We start from the raw sequence: 25,450 nt of genomic DNA, 5'->3' as shown, positions 1-25,450 counted from the left end.
AGGATATGAGTTAAAGGTGTGGATCACTGGAGTAAAAAGAAGTCTGTCCCAAGATGATAGTTGCCCACCATCAAGTGGGCATTATAGTTACACTATTGTTACCGCCAAATGAATGTTTTTAGTTTGTCAAAGACTTCTCAGGGTGAAAGACTTAGAACAGATTTTCATTATGGTTTACATAAGGATATTTTTACACATTCCTTGGTACCAATACTGTCCAGTGTCTGGTGAATAACTTCTGATGGCACATAATCTCTTCATAATGATACCTGTGTTCCTCGCTACCTTGCCTCTTGGTTTTCGTATTTCATTTTCATTAAGAAAATATTGCAATTTCTTTATTTTTATTCCTCTCATCCTTCGCCCATCTGGTCACATCACCTTTTTTTAACCAGCTTGTTCGGGAAGCGAACGTTTTAGGTTTTACAAAAATGTCATTGTTCTTCACATCGTTATTTTTATTTGAACACTGTGACTGGAATATATTTCCTTTGTTCCTGCGACTTTTATACATTACTTCTTTCTGTCGCAAACTTCATCTCAAAATTCCTAACAAAAATCACATTCTTGCTTACATTGTCATTTGTTACACTTAACCGTTAAGATGCCTGCCCACTATTAAGGTGAATAAAATCGTCTGATGACAGCAAGGTTAAAAAAGGATTAATGTAACCGCATTGAGAGGAATTCTTTATGTCTCAGGTGCCTCATTATTTCTTCCAGGGGCTTTGTTCCCGTGCGTTATATACGTCACATTTCTTATAATGTCTGCAGAGCTCCGTGTCATTTTTCCCTTAAGCATTTCTTCCATTTTCTTCACACTTTTTCTTCCTCTTCATTTCGCTTCCAATGTCTGTAAGGTTTTGTTTTTTATCACTACCAGCATGTCTGCTCTACTTTTTCCTTAACTATCATTTCTTTTCAAACTAATTCCTTCGCTTACCCTTTGAAGTTGTTGTCATTTTACTTTTTTCTCATCACTTCATTTTTCAGTGTTGTTCCATATCTTTTATTCCTTACGTATACTATTACTTTCATTTATACTGAATGTAATGTTTCGCTCATATCGTCATATTATTTTCGGCTTTGATGGGTATTCGTCTTGGTTCACTTGTTATTCAATATACATTTTTTTTTAATCGCTACCTACACATTAACTGTTCAGCATGTTTCCATTTTTCTGTTTCCGCACGTGTAGATCCCTCATTTTTATATTCCTTTACCCTTCGCTAGCACTCTGACATTACTGTTGTTTGTTAAAGAATGGTTCCATTTTTTTTCCTTTCTCGTATTTTTTCATCACCATACGTTGCTCACACTCTGTATCTTTCCTCAGGCTGGTATACTTCAATTAGCGCTCTTTCTTTTCTATATACCCCATTGTTTCTCGTCTGCTGTACACGTGTAGAGTACAACGCAATATTATAAAAAAGAAACAAAACACAAAGAGTAATCATGCCTTAAATAATTTCTGTGACAGTGTCTACTGTCTTAAGTTTCCTCTTTTCAAATACCTGAGAACATTTAATATCACTCCGGCTTAAATCTTTTCACCTTCACCTTCCACAAGTGTTCTCACCGTGTTCTTGCTTTCCATCCACTATTTCTATTTCACACATCTCAAGTCACATGAAAGATTTACCTAACATGCTGCAACAATCTACGACTTGCAGATTTCCACATCCTAACATTTATTTTTCTCTGGGCCCCTGTAATGCTGACCGGGCTCTTTTTACAAGTAATCATCCTCACAGCTGGTTAACTCTATAATAAGCTTACACACAGCTGGTTAATTCTATAATAAGCTTACACACAGCTGGTTAATTCTATAATAAGCTTACACACAGCTGGTTAATTCTATAATAAGCTTACACACGGCAGGTTAACTCTATAGTAAGTTTACATAGTCAATCCTTTCTTTTACATTTACAGCGAGTTATGATGCCATGTTAGGGTATAACAAGATTCTGATTCTCTTTCTTTGCATTTGGAGAAACGTACCTTGTGTGTGTGTGTGTGTGTGTGTGTGTGTGTGTGTGTGTGTGTGTGTGTGTGTGTGTGTGTGTGTGTGTGTGTGTGTGTGTGTGTGTGTGTGTGTGTGTTTTGGGACTTTTTTTATCTTTCTCTATACAGGTATTTTGTGAGGGTTTAAAACTGTACTTCGATATCACTGCCTCCATTATCATCGTATTTAAAAAAAATTGTATTGTTCATACTGCAAGCAGGTACAGGTAATCTACTGTAGATTATAAATTTATGTAAATTGAATCAACTTTACAGGCTGAACATAAGCAATGTTTCAGAAATAAACTGCTAACTGCTAAGAACATAGAAACGTCAAAATGAGTGACATAAACATTAAGACTTAGGAGAGTCAGGTCTTGCAGGAGCTATTCTGTGATGATGATGATTCCTTGGGGCCTGGATAACGATGACGGAGGAGGGCAGCTGGTCTACACAATTACTGTATTTTTATTCTTTATGTCTACCTTAAATTGTGGACTGGGTTCTCGTCTCTAAGGATAAGTAGCTCTGCCACATGCCAACAGATGGCGTCATGCCAGTCACACATGCCATGCCCACTGTCTGCTAAAAAATAATAATGACAGTAAAAGAGACCAGGAGCAGGTGGAAATAAAAGAAAGATATGAACTATTTATGGAAACAAATATAGATTGGCAAAAAACAAAAATGCATGAACGAACGCTATAAGAACTAGAGAAAAGCGTAGGTAGAGATCAATTGATGGGGAAAAATAATGAATAACAAAGTACACACAAAGAAACAGGCCACATAAAGAATAAGTAATATGGGTGTGTGTAACACGACAAAAGAGAAAATATACATGACATCAGTTAACGGTAATGTACCGTATTAATACTGGCAGCGATAAAAAATAATGGCAACACACTGAATAATGAAGCTGACAATGACGAATATTAAATATGAATGATCAAAGGATGTAAACAACGAATGGGAGAAACAACAAGTAAAAACTAAACAAAACTGATTCAAAACTGCAAGTGGGGTAAAGATATATGGAACCAGATAAAACTATCAAGATGAATGTAGGGAACCAAATTTATTAACATGGTAAAAAAGTTGTAACAGAGTGAATGTTGACAGCGTATTTATGACAAACAGAAAAAAAATATCCAGGACTGACAGTAAAGGTTTATTATCAAATATTCAGCCAGCTTGTGGACGATTACGTGGAAAAATATATGTGAAAAAATTACTATACATGATGATATAGCCAGTCCACCATGACAAAGGTCTACGGAGAGCAAATGTTAATCTCTCCAGCCCGAGGACGTCATTTACACTAAATTCTTTCTGTCTGCTGATGATTAAATACTACTTCAGGAGTTATATACAGCCTTAACTACCCTTGTCTTATGAAAAAGCTTCCAAAGTTGACAGTACTAAAAAAATAAATAAATACCCTAAAATGAAGGGCAACTGACAGGAAAAAAAATAATGGTTGCAATGCATGAAAGTCACGGCAACAAAGATAAAATCAAGACGCAGGGGATGGAAATAAAAATGATATTGTCCAGGGAAATATTTCGTAAGGCTTAAAAGGATTCCGCTGTACACAAAACAGCTGTAAAAAACGTTGCGTGGCCAGATGGTTGAAGGGAGAGAGAAATGTAAAGAAGGAAACGGCAATCTTTAATGAATGAAAAGGAAATACGAAGTGGCAGCTGTGTCAAGAATCAACCAAGAGTTTGTGTACTATCACAAGTTATTCCCTATATTCTATCAACATGAATTAATTTGCCAGTTGTTATGGGGCTGCAATTACTAATGACCTGGTGGGCGAATGATGGGGGAGATCATTTTCCCTCATTAAGTGTCAGCACCTGTGGGCATTTAGCCGTAAAAAAATAATGCAGTGTTGATATGGCATTTATCACTCAAAATTAGTAAAAAACTAACCAGATCAATGATGACCTTATAGCAAAAATTGTTTCCTTCATAAACCGTTTAGTGGGTCACCAGCATCTATTCATTCTTAAATGTTTATCATTTGCTATTTAAAACAACAAAAACCTCGTTATCTCTGGCATTCTTTCACGGGTCATTCTGTATGAGTGGCAAAGTATGTGGTGTGTACTAGAAAGTAAGTGACACAGGCACTATCAAAATTCTCAACTGCTGAAATCCCTCCCTCCTGAGCCTTGACGGTGGACTGGACACATTTCGTGGCTGATGGAGTTTCAAAGCTGCGTAATACAACTACTACACCTGACTGCCAGGGGAGGGGCAGGCATGTGTACAACCAGACTGACATCGGCAGAGTGGCTTGATAGTTTTAGACCAAGTGGGGCAACCTGATATGTAGGGCAAGCACGGGCAGCTCTCTCTCTCTCTCTCTCTCTCTTAAACTTTTTATAATGTTTTCAATATGGAATGCTGCATACACTCTAAATTTTGCCTAATATGTTCAGTAAAGTAACTGCTGACGTACTGTCACCAATAAAAGTTGACAGTGGTCTGTGTGATATCTGGATGAATACAATTCCCATCTCTTTCTAGACAGCAAGATTGTGTGTGTCAACGTAACAACACGCACACGGCAGAACTGTTCCTGTGTGCGTTGTTACGTTGTCAGACTCGTCAGAATGGGGTGGCGACTGCATTCACTCACATTCACACAGTTCTACAGTTCCACATAAGGTCTTTTGGGCCACATTACCATTACTTTATATTTATGTCCGTGCAACTGTTCACTGTTGCGCCACATGTCTGGAGCTGACCCACTTGACGGTACAAGAATTATTTTTTTTATTTTTATTTTTTTTTTTCAAGTAATCATTGCAACCCCCAGAGCGTTTTAGTTAACTCACGAGAAAACTGAAAAGGATGAAATGTTGAAATTGTCTTCACGAATCCTTCGCTACCAGGGTGCTGTCCTGGGCTGAATAAAACTCTGGCAGCAACACAGAATGAGGCAATATTACGTCCATGAGCTGAAAGGGCTAATCTTCTCCGTGCGATTACGTTTGTTTAATATGTATTTCTGCTACCTCCGTGCTATTATTTTTAGCACAGCAAAGCTTTTTGTTATTCTGGAAGGGTTGATCAACCTCCATGACCCCTTTCAGTGCTATGAGGAAAGTTTTTATTGATTCTTGATAATATACTTAAATTATTTCAATGCAGGAAAGAGATATCGAACCTGACAGGATAACTTGGAATACACAGGAAAAGAAATGTACGTTAAGATGTTAAATACGTGTAAAGCGTAGTGCGTAGTGCAGAGTTAGTGTGTCCATGCGTCCGTTCGTCTCTGTCTCTCTCTCTGTTTTAACAGAATGAAAGGAGGAGGATACTAAACAGGAAATACTAAGAACCGGATGAGAGTAGAGCAACGTGATAATGAGGGGTGAAGGACGGAAAGACGAGGGAAGCAAAGAGTGAGTGAAGGGAAAAAGGTGAGCAAGAAGGGAGAGACGAGGGTAAGGGATGGGGAGGAGTGAGGATAGGGTAAATGATAGGGAGGAGAAGGAGAGGAAAGGTAGGGGAAAGGAAAAAGGTGAGGGAAAAAAAGAAGGGGAGGAGAGGGTAAGAGAATGGGAGAAGGGGAAGAAGCTGGGGAATGGGGACAAGAGAGACAATAGGTAAAAGGGGAGAGGAAATGGTTAGGGATAGGGAGAAGAGGAGGAAGAGAGAATGAAGGTAGGGGAGAACAAGGGAATACTGCCGGTGATGAGAGGGAAGGTGTGACGAATGAGGGGAGGGAAAGAAGATAAAGATGGGAAAAGATGTAGACACACGAAATTTATTAGGCAGGAAAGGTACTAATAAAGACTTTAATCTGCGTTCCTTGCAGTAATGAGACACCTGGGAATGGAATCCAGCATAAAGAGAGTAAAATAACACCCAATCATATGGTACCATTAATAACCATACCGTATCTTACTAAAACATATCATCATCATCATCATCAACTTACCTTCAACTAAAATAATGAAGTGGATGAAGTGGATAACAAAGTGAATGAAGTGGATAACAAGAAAGAAAAACGCAGGGCTGGGAAAGCTAACACCCACGGTCATCATCATCATCATTAACATCATCATCATCATCATCATCATCATCAACCTACAGTAATTCCACAGAAAAAAAATAGATTGGAAGGGATTCAGATACAGGATTAGAAAACACAACAGTAGAAAGACTATGAGCACAAAACACAACAGCAGAAAGACTATGAACGCAAGTGTCCAGTGAAAAGGCCCAATCAGCCACACATCACTGAAGCCTTCGAAACCTTGCCTCCACCTGATTGTATGACGCTAAAACCACCAGAAAGATACGAATATGACAACAGCATAAACCAATATAACAACGACGACAACAACAATAATAATAATAATAATAATAATAATGATAATGATAATAATAAAAATAATAATAATAATGATAATAATAATAATAATAATAATAATAATAACAATAATAATAATAACAACAATGATAACAAGAACTCTGTAACTATCCTACGGACAGTCACTAGTTTCACCTACTGTTTCTTAGTGACCTTGACCCCACTGGTGAAATCTGGATTTTTTTTTTTTTTTTTTTTTTAATCAGCAATGGTCCATGCCATGACACATGGCCTGTGCCCTTCAGATTCCTTGGTCAGTCTCCGGTTCTCCTGGAATCGTCGGGAGACTCCGAGGCAGGGATAATAATAATTAGTTCCGCAGTTTTTTGTGTAGTCACATTAATACAGGTTAGCCACGTGCTAAGGTATGTGTAATATAAACAAGATCTGAGGACTCTGAGGTAACTTTTGTGTACCAACAAACAAGGGATCTGACAAAGGTGTTGAAGAACACATGTGTCTGCTACTGTTTCTTAACAATGACCCTGACCCCACTGGGGGGGGATTTGGCTTTTTTTTTCTATTACCAACGGCCCATGCCAGGACACACAACCTGGGCCCTTCAGATTACTTGCGCAGTCTCCGGCTCTCCTGGAAACACTGAAAACAGAGATAAACGTCTATCACAGAAATTCCTTGAAACAACAACAGATATTCCAACTCTAGCCATCTTGTCTTTATCTCATATAATAGTTTTGTTAGTTATATCCTTCCCCATAACAAACAGCTGCGAAAGTACCAACAGGCCTGTTGCTGTTTGTACTCCTTATCACCGCAAAAACCATGCATGAAATAAAAGAACTTACAATAACATGCATTCAGACCAGGCACTTCAAATTAACGCTTTGATTACAATATCCTTACTTATATTGTATTATTACGATATTCTTACTTATATTGTATTAGCATTACGGTAACCGTACACGATATGATTCAGAACAAACCCTACACATACAAGGGGTCAAAAAAATCTCTTACCCTTTCATTGTGAAGTTGAAGTTCAGATATTTCTTTATGGTTAACTTCCGACGATCTTAATTAGAGAAAAAAAACTATGCAAGTCACAGTTAAAATCGATATTGCTAACACCCATGATGAAGAGTTAAATAATCAGTATTGCCAACACCCATAAGGAAGAGTTAAATAATCAGTATTGCCAACACCCATAAGGAAGAGTTAAATAATCAGCATTGCCAACACCCATAAGGAAGAGTTAAATAATCAGTGTTGCCAACAACCATAAGGATGAGTTAAATAATCAGTATTGCCAACAACCATAAGGAAGAGTTAAATAATCAGTATTGCCAACAACCATGGGGATCAAGATAACAAACACAAACGTTAGTAGCGGTGTGTGGGAATACGTGGGTTATGTAATACACGTTAATCCTGGTGCCACTACACCATGGACCACTACACCACCAGTACCATCACAGTCATCACCATACATCTTACACACCAATACTACCATCATCACCCCGCTATTACCACCACTACCACCATCACCACTGCCACAGTCTCGCCACTACTATCTCACTATCACTCTCACAACTATCATCACCACCACCTCGCCGTTACCACCAGCACCACTACTAAACCATTACCTTCACCACCACCTCAACAACCACAACCACAACCACCACACAACACTTCCATCAGCAAGATTAAAATGAAAAACTATATCCTTTGGGTGAAGGTGTTGTGAATATGGCTGGTGTGCAGGTAGGCTGTGGTTGGGGCTCACCTGTGTGCCTGTCTTTATGGCGCATAAATAACGTAGCAGGATCGTAAGTATAATGACACACCTCCATCCAATATACACTACCGACTCTGTGCTTATACAGTATTTTCACCTGGACATACAATAACTCTTTACCTACCCCTCAACCTACCCTTACTACCTTCACCTCACCGTACCTAACGTAGCCTAATCTAACCCAACCATACCTGACCTAACCTAACCTATCTTGACCTAGCCTACCTTAATAATCTAAACCAACATAATCATATCTAACCTAATCTAACTTAACCTAACCAACCTTAAAGTAATCTACCTCAACCTTAACTAATCTAAGTTAATCAACCTTAATCTAACCCATCATAACCTAATTTGACCTAACCTTATCCCTTCCCTATGTTTACCTACCCTACCCTACCCAGATACTTATTTGACCTAACCTTATCCCTTCCCTATGTTTACCTACCTTACCCTACCCAGATACCTAAATTAATCAAAGTCAGCTTAACCTGATTCGTTCACTGTCTTCGCCTAACTCAACTTATCCTAAACTTATTTTATCCAATAATCCATCAGCAACTCTAAGGTTTCACTTCAGAATATATCTCCTTCTGACATACAATAACACTATCTACTCCGGAATTATTATATCCTATAAAGTCCTCCAGGCAACACATAATAATTATTCTTTCATCTGAATGGCTCATTTCACCGACTGTCCAATGCCACTGAGCATTAAGCTGGGCCATTACCATAGACCTACTGTGTGTGTGTGTGTGTGTGTGTGTGTGTGTGTGTGTGTGTGTGTGTGTGTGTGTGTGTGTGTGTGTGTGTGTGTGTGTGTGTGTGTGTGTGTGAGTGAGAGAGAGAGAGAGAGAGAGAGAGAGAGATTTAAAGTGAACTGAAAGAAGAGTTGGCCTCATATACCAACACAAATAGTTCCATACAAACTTACTGCCAAAAAGTACCTAACAAATGGCTCACCCACTGCTGCCGTGCGAGGGAACACAGGCATGCACGCGCGTCGGCACAAACGTAGCCCATATAATAAAGTACCCTACGGCTTCTATAAAATGTGACAGATGAAAAGGTGGGTGCTGATGGGACAAGGACTTTGATCCTTGGAAATCAATGGACTGGAAAATTACCAAGCCCAACATTGAGTGCAATGCTACAAAGCCAAAGACCCTGTTCCTGAGGTAGTGTGCACAAGTTGTGTAATGGGGTGGGGATTGAGATGAGGGATAAATTAAGACTTTAGAACCTTGATAATTGCTATGATTTGTCTTTACCATCGGCCCTTTGTTTTCTTACAGCTGCACAAGCAAAGGTGGCCCAGTCACGGAGGTACTGTGAGCACCAACTGTGATGTTCAGTGACAGATCTGGCTGGGGCAGTAGATCAGAAGGTGTGCTGCCAAATCCATATTATCTTTATCTACACCATGGCATACAGTTACATACTGCTGTATATTTTTATCAGTTCAACGAGACTTTTCATGGTGAACGGAGCTAATGAAGACAGTTTTCTAGGCACTTCATTCTGAAAGGTGTTATGCTGAATAAATTCGTCTGGCAGTAGGAAGCGTACACCATGAAAGTCGCCATAGTATTATGAAGACATAATAAAGTACAGGGAAATAATAACAGAAAACCCCCGCCATCGGAGGGTTGACGTAGAAACACTGAAAATCTGTACAGAAATATCCTTAATTTTTCAGTTATGCAGCAGTATATTTTGTTCTTTGCTGAATGAGACACTGATTACATGACCTGAATCAGAACCAAACACAACCAATTGCTATCAGACTCTTCATTAACTTCTTTAAATACAATGACATCATTTTATATTTCATGAAGAGAAAAGTTGTTAATGAAGGTGCTAAGAGTAATAGGTCACGCAACAGCCTCCACTAACAGTGTTGAAGGAACTCAGTGAGGGTAAGGCAGGAATTCCTTTGGTGATATATTGGTGATGTGTGACCTGCGATATTAAATCAATTACCTGCAACACAGCCTCATCTCATCCATGAATACCTACACAACAGATTTATTACACAAGCACCAACTGAAAGAATTCCTATTGGGTTCGTTGGTACTCCCATTACGTTTGATGGGGAGAGAGAGAGAGAGAGAGAGAGAGAGAGAGAGAGAGAGAGAGAGAGAGAGAGAGAGAGAGAGAGAGAGAGAGAGAGAGAGAGAGAGAGACCCAGTAAGGTGAGACAAGAGAGAAGTTAACCTCGCCAACACAAAGAACCACTTGCACACAAACCTGCCTCTAAAAAGTATCTATGAGATTACTCACCCGATGTTGCTGCTGCTGCGAGCACACACCCACACACACACCCACACACACACGCACACACGCACACACACACACACACACACACACTCTCTCTCTCTCTCTCTCCCTGCCTTAACTTCCCCCTCTCCAACTTTCCATCTCTCAATTCTTCGGAATAAATCAGGTCCAAAGAACTCACTGTAAAACACTAGTCCGTCAATTAAGCAGTCGTTTTTCTAACCTGCGTGCGTACATGCACAGGCGCAACTGACGAGGAAAGCACTCTTATGCGAGTGGCAAGGAAACAAACATTTACCCACACCACGACACGCAACCACCACTTTAGAAATATACGCTCTTTATTTCAGTTTCTGGTGCAAACACACTTGACTCAGCCCAGGGATGTATTGATAAAATCTGGAACTGTTCTTTCCAGCGTATATATACATATATATATATATATATATATATATATATATATATATATATATATATATAATTTTATCTGAAGCCTTTGTAACGGGTGTACTCGGGCATCTCGAGTACAGTCAACACCGTATTCGGCTTTCTTCTCCTGCTTTTAGATACATTTATGTCTTCAACCTTTGATCCTGTGGTTCCTCTCCCCAGCAGGCATGTAGCTATGAAAGCACACTGTATTTGGAACAAGTAATGAAAAATACATTTTCACAGCAGGTCTCAAAATCTAATGCTTTTGTCGTCCGTATGAACGACTGTGTCCCATGTTTATGTGAAAGCATAGTTGCGTAAGAGTAAAGGCGTGTGTAGCCATGTGTGTGCGCTGTGACTGCACACACGTGTGTGTGTGTGTGTGTGTGTGTGTGTGTGTGTGTGTGTGTGTGTGTGTGTGTGTGTGTGTGTGTGTGTGTGTGTGTGTGTGTGTGTGTGTGTGTGTGAGAGAGAGAGAGAGAGAGAGAGTACTACAAACGAGGTAGGCCTAATTTTGTCCATTGTTAGGCATGTAATCTACGACTGCTCCGCCAGACTCACGGCTTCTTAACACTACTTTAACTCCACACCTCCCTCATCAGCTCACCCTCCCTACTCCACCTCCACTACCACAACACTATCCCTATTATTACCATTACCCTATACTAATTCTGCTACCACCACCACGACCATCACTACCACCTCTTACCCTACACCATCACCACACCATCACTCTTACCCCACACCACCACCTTGAACCCCTAGCCGATCCCTACTCTGTTTCACCAGTGCCCCGTCCATCGTATTTCCGAAAAATATTGGCATAGGAGAACCAAACTAGAGGCAATCACATCCCCCCCTCCCCCGACTCCAACAGTTTAGCACCATGAACTCAATACTTCCCTCAGCACGATCACATACTAATTCAGTTTATTCCTAATGCTCCCAGATATTATATTCAGCATAAGAAGGCCTAAAAAAAAGTCTATCCCAAGCTATGTAAAACTCGTTAGGAAAGATAAAAATGGCGTCCTTGGGCTGAAGAGGTTCACACCACCAATCTGGTCAACGTTGGTCACGGTCGGAGTAGGAACAAGTGATTACCTGTTTTTCTCAAAGAAAAATAAAAGTTTCACATCTCTGGATCAATATATAAAGGACAAAATATTATTATTATTATTATTATTATTATTATTATTATTATTATTATTATCATTATTATTATTATCATTATTATTATTATTATTATTATTATTATTATTATATAATGATGTGGAGGAGCAGAACGATGAAGATGGCGTAATGTTTTGGGACTGGCTTTCACCACAGAACTAGCTTGTGTGTATATTTGCCCAACCAAACGTCGCTCGGTTACTCAGATACAACACCCACAAGCAGAAATACGTAGGAAGGGGGGAGGGGCACACCTAGAACCTCCAAATTCAGTTGGCAGGATTCTCTACCACAGACCTGCTGTGTATGAAGCTGTACAAGCAAAGGTGGTCGCAGGGCATCAACAATGTACAGCAGGTACGTTGTGCAAGGAAGGCGGCTCTGCCTTTTATCATAAGCCTATTATGTCTTAAACAGAACACAGCCCAAGATGGCCAGTCACTGTGAGACAGCGTTCACAGGCTGTAATGCCTGATAGCTGATCTGGCAGCAGACCCGGACGTGGCATGACAAAAACCTTACTATCCATCTACTATCCGTGGGATGCAAAACCTATGATACAAGTTCTTTGAACTAATACACAAGATTTTTCTCTCCCTCATAATATCTAAAGTGGTAAACTGAACTGCACCATGGAAAAACAATTCTTCAAACAGTTGGTTACAATCTTGATAAACCTAACTGCAACATACACCTGGCCTGTTGTTTCAGTGCCACTACTTAACAGCGCAATTCAGAAATGAGCACCAACATCATCATCTTCATTTGCTTAAACATAAATATTCACAAAAGGCTGGAATGGGATTCGGCTTACAAAATAATGGCAAATTCCAGCAGACATTAAGGTAGTAACTATCGGGTTTGGTGGCTGCCTATAATATACCAATAAATTCAGGGCCTGATCGCGGACTGCCTGCACACGCCAGCTGTATTGACTTCATGTGAAACCAACACTGTACAAACTTATATACCCACCCCAACCACCACCACATCACCATGATCATCATCATCAGTAATAATAATAATAATAATTATAATAATAATAGTAATAATAATAATAATAGTAATAATAATAACAATAATAATAATAATAATAATAATAATAATAAAAATAATTAGAGTGTAACACTCGCGTCCTACAGTTTGGTCTCTGTGACCAATTATTTTCAAAATATAAATATTTCATCCTTGCCTGACCCTCAACCGTTCTACTAAGTCTGGTTCACATCGAATCAAAAATAAGCTATTGAGTTAAGCCAGTGATCTTGCCCTATGACCTTGACCTTATGACTGATTGTCGTCAGTCACTTCATCCTTGCTTCTCTCTCAACTCTTCCACCAAGTTTGGTTTAAACTGAATCACAATTGCTTAAGCTGAACCTGACATGTGACCTTGACCTTTGACCTAATGTTCTCAAGAAACAAATGCTCAACCACAAGAAGATCCTCAACCCTTCCACTATATGTGAAAATTGTTTATTCTCCCACACATAAACAGAGAGAGAGAGAGAGAGAGAGAGAGAGTAACGCTGACCAAGACAATACCTCACTCTGGCTAGTGTGAGTGCGGGTCATAACAGCCGCGGTCAGCATTCTCTGCGTTCCAAATTAACGAAGTGACATCCAATCACTTCCAACCCTTTTGATGTTAATTTGGTGAGATCGCCAGGTTTTTATATACAACAACTACTGACCTCTTATATACATCAGTGTGGCGTTGGGTGAGGGTAGAGAAGGCAGAAGGACAAGAAGGGCTAGATTAATGCCCAATGCTTGCAGAGGATAAATAATGATGATGAAGAAGTTTGCTAAGTGTTAGTCTTTCCCTAGATGTCAAATTTATGTCCAGGTTCCCAACTGTACGACTGAGTGAACAAGGGATTGAAGGCAAGGGTCACGCAGGGTGAGAGAGGAGGAAGAGGTGGTGGGGAAGGGGGGAGGGAAGAGGTGGTGGGGGAGGGGGGGTGGGAAGAGGTGGTGGAGAAGGGGGGAGGAAATGGAGATGGTGGGGAAGTAGGAAATTAAAATGGAGGGCAGGGGTAGAAAAAATGATGGAGTGAGAGAGGAGGAAGAGGTGATGGAGAGGGAGTAAAGAAAAATTGATGAAAGAGGATAGGAAGAAAAGGTAATGGAAGGGGAAAGGAGGAGGAAGAAAAGACTATGGATGAGTAGGGAAGGAAGAGGAAACAAAGTTAGGAAAAGGTGATAGAGGGGGAAGGAGGAAAAGGAGATGAAAGGGGAGATGGGGAAAAGGTGAAGGAGGGTGCACGAATGACAGGTGACGGAAGGGGAAGGGTTAAAAGATGAAGAATAGGAAAAGTATAAAGTCCTAACAGCCAGCAACAACAAATCTACGTCTTGTCTGGTAAAATGAAGCTATGAACCATTTGAACTACAATTTTTGTGACTGCCTTCAACACAAATTATGGGGCAAGTATCGGCAGTGGCAGCCGTAATTACAGGCATAGTTTTTATTTGAAATTCATAAAGCTTCGCACACAGCCAACGTAGTTACGTAACAATTTCCAGTGATGAATTATTTTTTTCTTGAAGTTCCTTAGCAGCCACGCCACTGTGACACGGAGCGAGGGTCTTCTTTACCACCTGGGAGCCTGGGGAACGAGGGGAGAAAATGGGGAAGGTGATGAAAGAGGAACAAAGGGAAAAGGGAACGAGAGGGAGGATGGAGGGGGGAAATGAAGGGCAATACAATGGGATGCAGAAAAGGGTCGAAGAGGTGCAAAGGACAAACTGAGGGAAGAGGGAGGTTGTGGACAGGAAGTGTTGGATGGGACGGAAATAGGAAAGAGAATGGGTGAAGAGTAAAGGGAAGGGAGGGTAAAACGGATATAGGAAAAGGAGAGGAGATGGGAAGATTACACGCATGAAGAGGTTACTGTAATGGAACACACACACACACACACACACACACACACACACATGACTCTACTCTAAGCCTCACATACACAAGGCAGGCTGTGGTCAGTTTGACACAATGGATGGCCAGGCCGTCCAGCTTCATCACAACCCTAACGACTCTTAGGCAGAAGAATTTGAAGGGAAGAGCGGGAAGAAGTGAGACAGGAGAGAGGGAGGGAGTGACATGCGGTGCAACGATGAAGACAAATAAGCACACGTATACGAGCAATGAGAGAGAGAGAGAGAGAGAGAGAGAGAGAGAGAGAGAGAGAGAGAGAGAGAGAGAATTTACTTTACAACACCTTTCTAGGTAAACATGGGTTATATTCTCACAATAGTGAGAGTCATGGTGTTAAATCTGTGATGGTGATGGTGTGAATTTATGGCTGCCTTTGGGACCTTTCCTTTCGACCTGGATTAATAGCCTCACAGCCGCTACACGTAGTCCTCTCCACAGACCCCGCTCTCTCTCTCTCTCAAGTTCCTACCTACTCTCCACACAACCAAACACATCATTAATATTATCAAGTCTCTACTTTTATTCTTTTCTCGCCTTGCTCCCAAAATTATGTTCTCACAAAGGTAAAATTGACTATATGAGGGAGTGAGTGTGCATAATGTATATAATTTGAGAGACAGTAAGAGTGAGTGTGAAAGATATATTGTGAGAGCCAATAAGAGTGAGTGTGCAAGATGTACTGTGAGTAAGAGTGAGTGTGCAAGATGTAATGTGAGTAAGAGTGAATGTGTAAGATGTAATGTGAGAGCCATGAAGCGTGAGCCTGCATATGATGTAACGTGAGAAAAAGTATGAGTGAATGTGCAAGATGTGACAGCCATGAAGACTGAGTTTGCAAGATGTAATGTGAGAACCAGTAAGTGTGAGTGTGTAAGATGTAATGTGAGAACCAGTAAGTGTGAGTGTGTAAGATGTAATGTGAGAACCAGTAAGTGTGAGTGTGTAAGATGTAATGTGAGAACCAGTAAGTGTGAGTGTGTAAGATGTAATGTGAGAACCAGTAAGTGTGAGTGTGTAAGATGTAATGTGAGAACCAGTAAGTGTGAGTGTGTAAGATGTAATGTGAGAACCAGTAAGTGTGAGTGTGTAAGATGTAATGTGAGAACCAGTAAGTGTGAGTGTGTAAGATGTAATGTGAGAACCAGTAAGTGTGAGTGTGTAAGATGTAATGTGAGAACCAGTAAGTGTGAGTGTGTAAGATGTAATATGAGAACCAGCATGAGAGTGCAAGAAGCCATGTGAGAGCTATTGAGAGAGAGAGAGAGAGAGAGAGAACTAAGTTACAGTATTTACCAGCAACAATTTTCACAACACTTTACCGTAATTGGTTCCGTGTGGACCGCCGCTGCCTTACCTGTGGCAGACACAGAAATAAGTGAAAGTTGTTATATTAGGTTAGGCCGATGGCCGTCATCGAGGCTAATTACACGTACAATTTCATCCTGTTATTTCCTTCAGTTCCATGACATACTGTATTTATACATTCATTCTTGCTGCCTCCACACACTTATATACAGCTTAGGACTTTTCTATCTGGAGGTGTTAGATACAACCTTCATAAATATCTTTGTAACTTGGGTGTTCTCCTAAGCAAAACAAACTCGTCTGGCAGCAGTAAGAATAATATTAAAACTATGTCATCAGGGTGAAATGGTCGACATTATATGACTGGGAAACACAACAGAAACGGAAGTAACTAACGACTAGATGTTACCGCATTTTTTGGCATTAATTTTAAATGACAATACAATGCTACAGATTTTTGACAAGTTCTGCTGCACACTTCTGGTTGCATAATTTACAAAGTTAAAATTAGTTATATTAAATTTAGGCACAAATTTTGACTGTATGATGCACTAACACTAAAATTAAACTTAAATTTTATGCTACTGATTCTCTGCTGTATATATATAACGTAAGCTGAATTTGCTCATGCTATTAATTTTTGGCTGCATTATTCGCTAACACCGAAATTAGTATCTATCTATCTATTGCCAGACGCCTCAATCCCGTAAGGAGTGTCCCCAAACAAATCGCCTCCATGTCGACCTGTCCCCCGCCATTTCACTGCCCTCCCAGCTCACCCCCCTCCCTCTCTCTCATATACCTGTCCACTCCATCCATCCATCTCATCCTCTGCCTCACCCTCCCTCTCCCCGCCTCCACCTCTTCACATACACTCTTCTCGTTAGTCTCTCGCTCTCCATCCTCTCCACATGGCCGAACCACCTTAGTGTATTTCTCCTAACGCTTTCTATCACTAAAATTACGCTACAGTTATATACTACCAGTTTCATACTACTGACTCTTGACTGTATAGGCTTACAAATTTTGATGTTAAACAAATAGCCATACGATATCCATTCAGTGTGACGGACAATTTTTTTTTTTTATCATTTTTGTCAGCAGATAGAAAGACAATGCGGTAAAGGATTAATACATTCTCTAAACCCTTTTTCTGTACTGAGTGAGCTTAATTAATTTATTGTGACTAGCTCACGATCACCGAAACACACACACACACACTCACACACACACACACACACACACACACAATTTCAGCTGGTAAACACAGCCCTATCCACACTAAACACACAAACACCTTACCAGCAATATCCAGCAACTCATCCGTACCTTTGAGATGTAAATGACGGTGTTACGTTAACAACTGTGTACGCTTCCGTCCCCCCTTCTGTACCCCATTACCCCTCTACCTCTTCATCTGACTCCTGAATGTCCCGAACCCTGTCATTTAATCTCTCTCTCTCTCTCTCGCGGTTCGTCTTGTATTCCGTCCTCTCACCTATTCTGTCTTCATCTTCACTGTCACTACCATATCGCATCCCCTGTACTGGTGTGTATGTCTGTTCTCTGTTCATCCTGTATTATTTTCCATCTCCCGTATGTTCGTTGTTCATCTTGTACTGCTTCCCACCTCCTTTATATCTTCCTCTTTGTACTCCGTCTCCCCCTTTACTCCATCCCCTAATCTGCCTGTTCCTTCTTTCACCACACTCTCCCTCACTCCGTCCTCCTTTCCTTCTTTACATTCTTCGTTCCTCCTCTTCCTACCCTTCACTCCCTCTCCCTTCCTTCTTCCCCTCCACTTTCTCCCTTCTTCCCACTCCACTCTCTCCTTCCCTCTTTAGTCCCTTCCTTCCTCCTACTCATTTTAATCCCTCCTCCTTCTTTCCCCTTCCATTCTCTTCCTTTCATCCTCCCTCTTTATTCTCTCCCTTCCTTCTTTCCACTCCACTCCACTCCACTCTCTCTCTCTCTCCATCCCTCTTCCCTGACCACTCTCTCTCTTTCCCTGCACTCCATTCCTTCCCTCTCCACTCCCTTCCTTCCCTTTCCAATCCCTCCCTTCCTCCCTCAATTATCACTCAATTCACCCACTCCCGGTTTGTAGTTGTTTCCCTACGCCAATATTATGCCGAATATGTGTTAAATAGTTTCGCTTTACTTTGAAGAAGGAAAATACGAGTACTTATTTTTACCTCATAAATCAGGTACGTTTTATTTTTTTCTTGCCGAAACCTAACTATACTATTCACCTTAACAGACCACGGTCGTAGTGAAGGGGATAAGAAAGGCAATGTCAAACAGCTCCTGTTTGAAAATTGTAACCTGGGCCGAATTAAATCATTTGGAGAAGGTAAGATTAAAATATAAAATGAGATTCCTGCGCTGCTTTCACTAAAATCCTTCCCTCTTCCGTCTATTCCTGTCTGCACACACACACACACACACACACACACACAAAGTCTTTCTACGCTCGGCTCCAACACCAAGAAGTGTCACAGAGTATTGTGAAAGATTTTTATAAGTTGACGACAAAATGTAGTGATGAAAGACAACCAGAATCAAAAACTCTCAACCTGACCTACTGTACATATATAAATTGCGAATGAACAGGCTGAAAATACTAAAATATTGCTAATACTTATAAATGTTGTTAAATGTAAACAATTATGTGCAGATCTACCTGTAATATCAGTATTCTGGGAAAACTAGGCACGTAGGTAAGGTGTGCAAAAGAGCAGTGCCTCGGACAGCAAGACAAAATTTTCAGAATAGGCCTATTTGGCAAGTGACGAAGAGAGTAAATTGTAAGATGCTTATGTCATACTGGTAAACAGTGATTAAGGTGGTGTGACGTATGTATGTTTATGTCACATTGGTAAACAGAGTGATTATGGGGATATGACGTGTGTATGTTTCTGTCATTACGTGCGGCGAGCGATGTTCACTTTCAGTTTAGTTTGGAAATGAGCGGCCCGGCCCGATTCGACCGGCATGCTATGCTGAAGCTAATAATTATACTCCTGTGTGAAGTAGAGTTGAAATTATTTCTGCTTGTGATAAAATCATTCAATAAATTTTGTTATCAACTAAAGCTCACCCATAAAGGCGTAGGAACCTCTTGGAATCTGGAATTTTCCAAGGGAGTGTTCGACTTCAATTGGTAAACGCCTTAAGAAATCAAATTAAAAAGGATTTTCCGTCGTGACACTGCGCTTTTTGGCATCAGTTCTAGCCATTAAATATCGGAGATTCGGCCTATATTTTTATATCAGATGAAAATTGTGATAACATGGCGCTCGCGCGCTCATCACGCACTCACAAAACGCACTTTAATGGTATTGGTAAAAAGAGTGATTATGGAGGTGTGACGTATGTATGTTTATGTCATACTGGTAAACAGTGTGATAGTGTGATGTATGTATGTTTATGTCATATTGGTAAACAGAGTGATTATGGACGTATGTACGAGTATGTTTATCATACTGGTAAACAGTGTGATGGTGTGATGTATGTATGTTTATGTCATATTGGTAAACAGTGTGATGGTGTGATGTATGTATGTTTATGTCATATTGGTAAACAGTGATTATGGACGTATGTACGATATGTTTATGTCATATTTGTAAACAGTGTGATTATGGAGGTGTAAGGTACGGGTGTTTATGGCATCTTGGTAAAATGAGGGATTAGCGAGGTGTGACTTATGTATGTTTATGGCATAATGGTAAACAGAGTGATTATAGAGGTGTAAGGTACGGGTGTTTATGGCATCTTGGTAAAATGAGGGATTAGCGAGGTGTGACTTATGTATGTTTATGGCATAGGCCTAAAGGTAAACAGAGTGAAAATGGAGGTGTGACGTATGTTTATGGCATAATGGTAAACAGAGTGATTAAGGAGGTGTGACGTATGTATGTTTATGGCATAATGGTAAACAGAGTGATTATGGAGGTGTGACGTATGTATGTTTATGGCATAATGGTAAACAGAGTGATTATGGAGGTGTGAAGTATGTATGTTTATGGCATAATGGTAAACAGAGTGATTATGGAGGTGTGACGTATGTATGTTTATGGCATAATGGTAAACAGAGTGATTAAGGAGGTGTGACGTATGTATGTTTATGGCATAATGGTAAACAGAGTGATTATGGAGGTGTGACGTATGTTTGGTGTGAAGTTCATCAGTGTTATTAAGTGTGATAATGGTAGTAACAAATGTATGTGAGTAGACGGATGTATGCTTGTGTGATTTGGTATGAGTTTTGGGGTGTGGCGAGGGTGTATGATGTCCACGTGGTTGTTCAGTGTATTTAAATGGATGGTATTATGAAAAAGAACTAACAAGGTGAAGGAGACTAGAGCGATGATGATTCGTAATGGAGGGAATATAAGTATGGTTTACACAGATGAGTAAAATGAGTGAGAGGGAAACATGACATGGACTTTACCCACTTGTCACAATGAATCAGTCACGTTATGCAGAAGGTGATAAGTTGCTTGATTACAACTCGGCGATGGCTGAAAGCGAAGGCGACTCACAATATGATGCCCTGGTGAATGGTGGAAGAAGTAGTGGGAGATTTTCGTTCCTTGGTGCTATGATAAGATGAAAGTGGGAAAAACATGTAGGAAGTGGAGTGGTACGGTATATAGAAGATGGGCTGCAATTGTTATGAATGCCTTGATAAAGAACAGAAAGCAGTAGTGTGGCTGCAGGAGAACCCAATGAAGTTGTGCGTCCACGTCATCCTTTGTGTGTTAAGCATTGTGGTATGGGCATGAAATACAAGGTGGCATGTAAATAGTGCTTAGCTAGATATTTACCCGGCAGTATATTATGTGTTGCGGGGATGGCTCAGTCGACTAGTGTGGGTGTGGTTGTGGCAGTGTGAGTAGGAAATGAACAAATAATGCAGGGTGGACACTGATAACACTGACTCACCCGTCGCCACAACACATGAGAAATCTCCCGGCGAAGTGGAATAGAAGCGCTATATATGGTCCACCCTGTATATGGAGTATGTCCAAAGTAAAATGAACTGTTGAGGACTTAGTGTGGTGTTTGTAGTGTTGACATAAGGAATTGTGAGGCCCGTGAAAGATGTCAAGCAAGGTGTGAAATGATCAAAGAGTAGAACAGAGCAGCTTAGGTCATACTACAGACAGAATGGACTAAGGAACAGAGAAAAGAATGTATATGAGTGACTTTGAATGCACGAGGATGGGTGGCATATTGAAATGCAAGTATAATATGAAGTAAGGAATTCTAACAATCAACGAGTAGAAAATGTTATGTTTAGGAGGTACTATAACAAAGAAAACAAATATAGCCACGCACGCTTGCTGACATTGATTGGAATTGAATCCTGATAGATAAATCCTTTATTTCATAGATGGAAATATATTTGTTTTGCTCTTCTAGCTTTCAATCCTGGAACTGTTCGTTGGTCCGTCACCGTCTATTTATTTTTCCATTTTTTCTCTCGACTCTGCTGTTGGCTGGCCTGAATTTTTACACCTGACTTTGTGGGAGGGGAAGTGGAAAAGAAATATCTGCCTGACATATATCCTTCAGCCTGCCCTCAGCTGCGATATAGTCACTCCAAGGATAAATAAATAAATAAATAGATAAATAGATGAATAAATAAAATCGTATTAGGATTTAATTACTTAAATGAATATTCTGACATTGGTAATTAAGTTTTAGCTTCACCTGCCCCTGAATTAAATTTGGCATTTACAGGTACAGTAATATAGTTGGTCTTGGGGTCATGGCAGGTGGTGGTCAAGTTGTTAAAGACGTGGTCAGCTGTCCGAAAGGAATCAAGTTCAATTATTTTCTTACAACTGTATGCGTGGTGTGTCCCTGTGTTGTTGTGATGTGTGAATTTAGTTTGTATATAAATATTTGTCGCTGGTTTAATGAATCACGTGCCTCTACATTTAACGAAGGATGGCCGCCACGTTTACCCGAGATTGTTTTCGACAGGTATAACACAAGGTAGTTTTCAGTTGACTATTACTTACATTACATCTTGGAACGCATGCATGAACACAGTCTGCCATGAATAAAAGAAGAAAGTTATGAAGATTACCGTGTGAGTTTCTTTCCGACAGTAGTTTGTTTTACTTGCTGTTATATTTATACAACTGGATCAAGAATTTCCATACTCTCTTCTCCTCATAAAAGGGAATACAAAGAACATAAAACCTGAGATGGAGTCAGTAGTGTTCTTGGGTGATGTCTCTGTACGAGCATGGATTGAAACATTTCCCTAAACACATGAGATGGCCGTCAAGTCCACCATCCTACCACACGTACAGCCAACAAAACACTATCAAGACCCTTACACTCGATGGCACTGGACCTGAGTGATGTTTATCCACATATTTCTGTGGCTGGTAATTCTGAGTAACTAAAATTCCAGACTGATGCCAAACTGACTCTGATGAATGGTATGCAAGAATACATCATACAGTTGTTAAAATAGGACACAGTACAGTATCTCAGTGCTCTTCATCCTGTTTGAAAGTGCAAAAACAACAGTGGGAGTCTTGTTTGCGGTGCACAGAAACTACTCTGGGATAGGACATCTGTGTGTTGATAAAAAGAAAATGGAAGAGAAAAAGAAAAACTAAACTCTGTAAATTTTTTTTTTAGCCACATAACAATATTGTGTTTAACTTGAGGATATCAAGATGTAAGTGTTGAGTCCTCACAGTAAACGGTTTTAGGAAGTAGGTAAATACTTTCACTTACACAGAGAATGGCATTGTGATATCCACACAGAATTACTGACCTCCTTAAAACACTGACTGCCAGGCGTATGCAAACCTCCAAACTCTGACAATCATTTATGAAATTCATAATATGGTGAAATAATGATAATGATAATACTGTAATAAGCATAATAATAACGATAGTAAATTAAAAACAATAATAACAGTGTACTACTACTATTACTACTACTACTACTACTACTAATAATAATAATTTCCTTTCTCTGATACCCAGCTCTCAGGCAACGTTCTCTTCATTACTCATTTCTGTGCTTGGAATGTTGAAAATGAGGGTGAGAATTGCTCCTTCACATTTCTTTCAATTTGCCATAACTTTTTACTGCTAAGAGAAACAGGAAATTGTATAATCGGAATATCTGCTTCTTATTTACCACATATTATCATATTCTTTTATTACAACTTTTTCCTCTATTTCCTTCTGCATTTCCCTCCTTCCCTGCCTATCTTTCTCACTTGCAATATATTCTTATCTTCTTCTATTGTCATTTTCCCCCCTTACTGTTTTCGCATATTCTGTACATCTTCATTCCTCCTTTTTCCTCTTACTTCAAGTCTCACAGCTTAATTTTGTGACTTACTTTTTTCATGGCCGCCTACTCTTTTTAACCATTTACCTCCATAATTTCTCCTTTTCCAGACTCATTCTTTATTTGCAGTATTCCTCTTAGCCACCTTTATTTTCTCGCTCTTCTACACTGCTTATTCGTATCCAGTAATTTCCTACATTTTTTTCCCTATTTAGCGTTCCTTATCATTATATATCTCTTTCCCTTCCTGGTATCTTTCTTTTTATCAATACTCAGGATTCTCATGTCTTTCCATAATTTTGTATGCCTTTCCAAATTCAGTTTTTCCTCTGTAACCTTTCGCTTTCCTTTCCAACATTTCTCATTTCTTCTCAGTTTCTCTCTTCCTTTTTCCAGCATCTCTCTTCCCCTTCCACTTTTCACCGATCTTCTCTATCCACTATCGACATTCCATCTCTCTCTCTCTCTCTCTCTCTCTTTCTCTCTCCTTTAACATTCCTCTTTCAGCTTTATTTTTTTCTCCAGTCTTTCCTATCGAGATACTATTCCTCCATCCTACTCTTTAACTGAACACAACAAACTGCATAACAATAAGCTTTTGTATGCATCTCTAATGTAAAGGAAGGAAAAGACACAAAAGCACAAAACAAAACATTATCAGTATCCAAAAAGCAACAGTGACTGAAAACCTACTACATAGACAAAAGCATAAAATATTAGTTGCACTGGAAGGAACTGTGCTTTGTTTTATATTAATATATGATGAAGTTCATGTAATGTTGAGGAAAGTCTTCTTTTAATTCAATGTGGCCAAAATACAGCGTACTTAAAGAGGGATGCAGCGAAGCCAGGAATTGTGGAAGACCAGGAAAAAATTACGGGTCTTGGGAAGTCTGAAATAGATAAATGGTTGGCCATGACAGATAAAGAAACTGCCGAATAGAACTCGAAATTCCTTGAGGTTAAAACAGACCAAATGTCGGCACTATTGTATAATATAATACAACAGAAAATCTGGATAACACCACTCAACACAAGACCAGCGTATCTGAAAAAAAAAAAAAAAAAAAAAAAAAAAAAAAAAAATGGATAAAATAAACTGCAGAGGTCCAACAGGACGTAACAATCCCTGGGCAGCAAGTGTATGCATACATATATACAGTACAGAGAGAGAGAGAGAGAGAGAGAGAGAGAGAGAGAGAGAAAGAAAGAGAGAGAAAGAGAGAGAAAGAGAGAGACTAAAGACTAAGCCTGTTGGATTATCATGTTCAGTTTGGTACAACACAAAGGTAAATGTTCGCTGGGGGATACAATGGTGTTCGACAGTCAGCCAGTGAACCGAGTCTTGTTTACAAGTTTCCTCGTGAGTCATTGCTTCGATTTGTCTGTACGGTACTTATTTCCAGCTCCATATATGATGTTTGTTATAAAACCCAATATTCTTTCTCAACATTAATGTATTTCAGTTTTGTGCGTTTTCGAAGTAGCTGATAAACTGTTTTCCATTTCTTAAAAGTTTGGTGTGTTGAAAGAAATGTGCAACTACCGGTACTCTGTCAAGACTAAAAAGGTACTTTACGCTGTAAACATTCATTCATTTACTACCAAAAATATCTGAAATGTTGTTTTCTGATCTGCATGAAATTAACTGGAGATAAATCCTTGCCTTTAGAGGAGGAAACAGATCAACAGGAGAATATGAAAACGGTGAAAAAATATCCGATCAACGCAGAGTAACATCAGGCTGTGTTGTCACTGGCTGAGGTGGTTTTGTTACACCACTGCGTCAGCATCAACGCAGAGTAACATCAGGCTGTGTTGTCACTGGCTGAG

Source organism: Coenobita brevimanus, chromosome 84 (assembly GCF_032717465.1).
Source record: "Coenobita brevimanus isolate Jiangsu-jjx chromosome 84, ASM3271746v2, whole genome shotgun sequence".
NCBI lineage: Eukaryota > Metazoa > Arthropoda > Malacostraca > Decapoda > Coenobitidae > Coenobita > Coenobita brevimanus.
Note: the sequence above shows the minus strand (reverse complement) of the source record.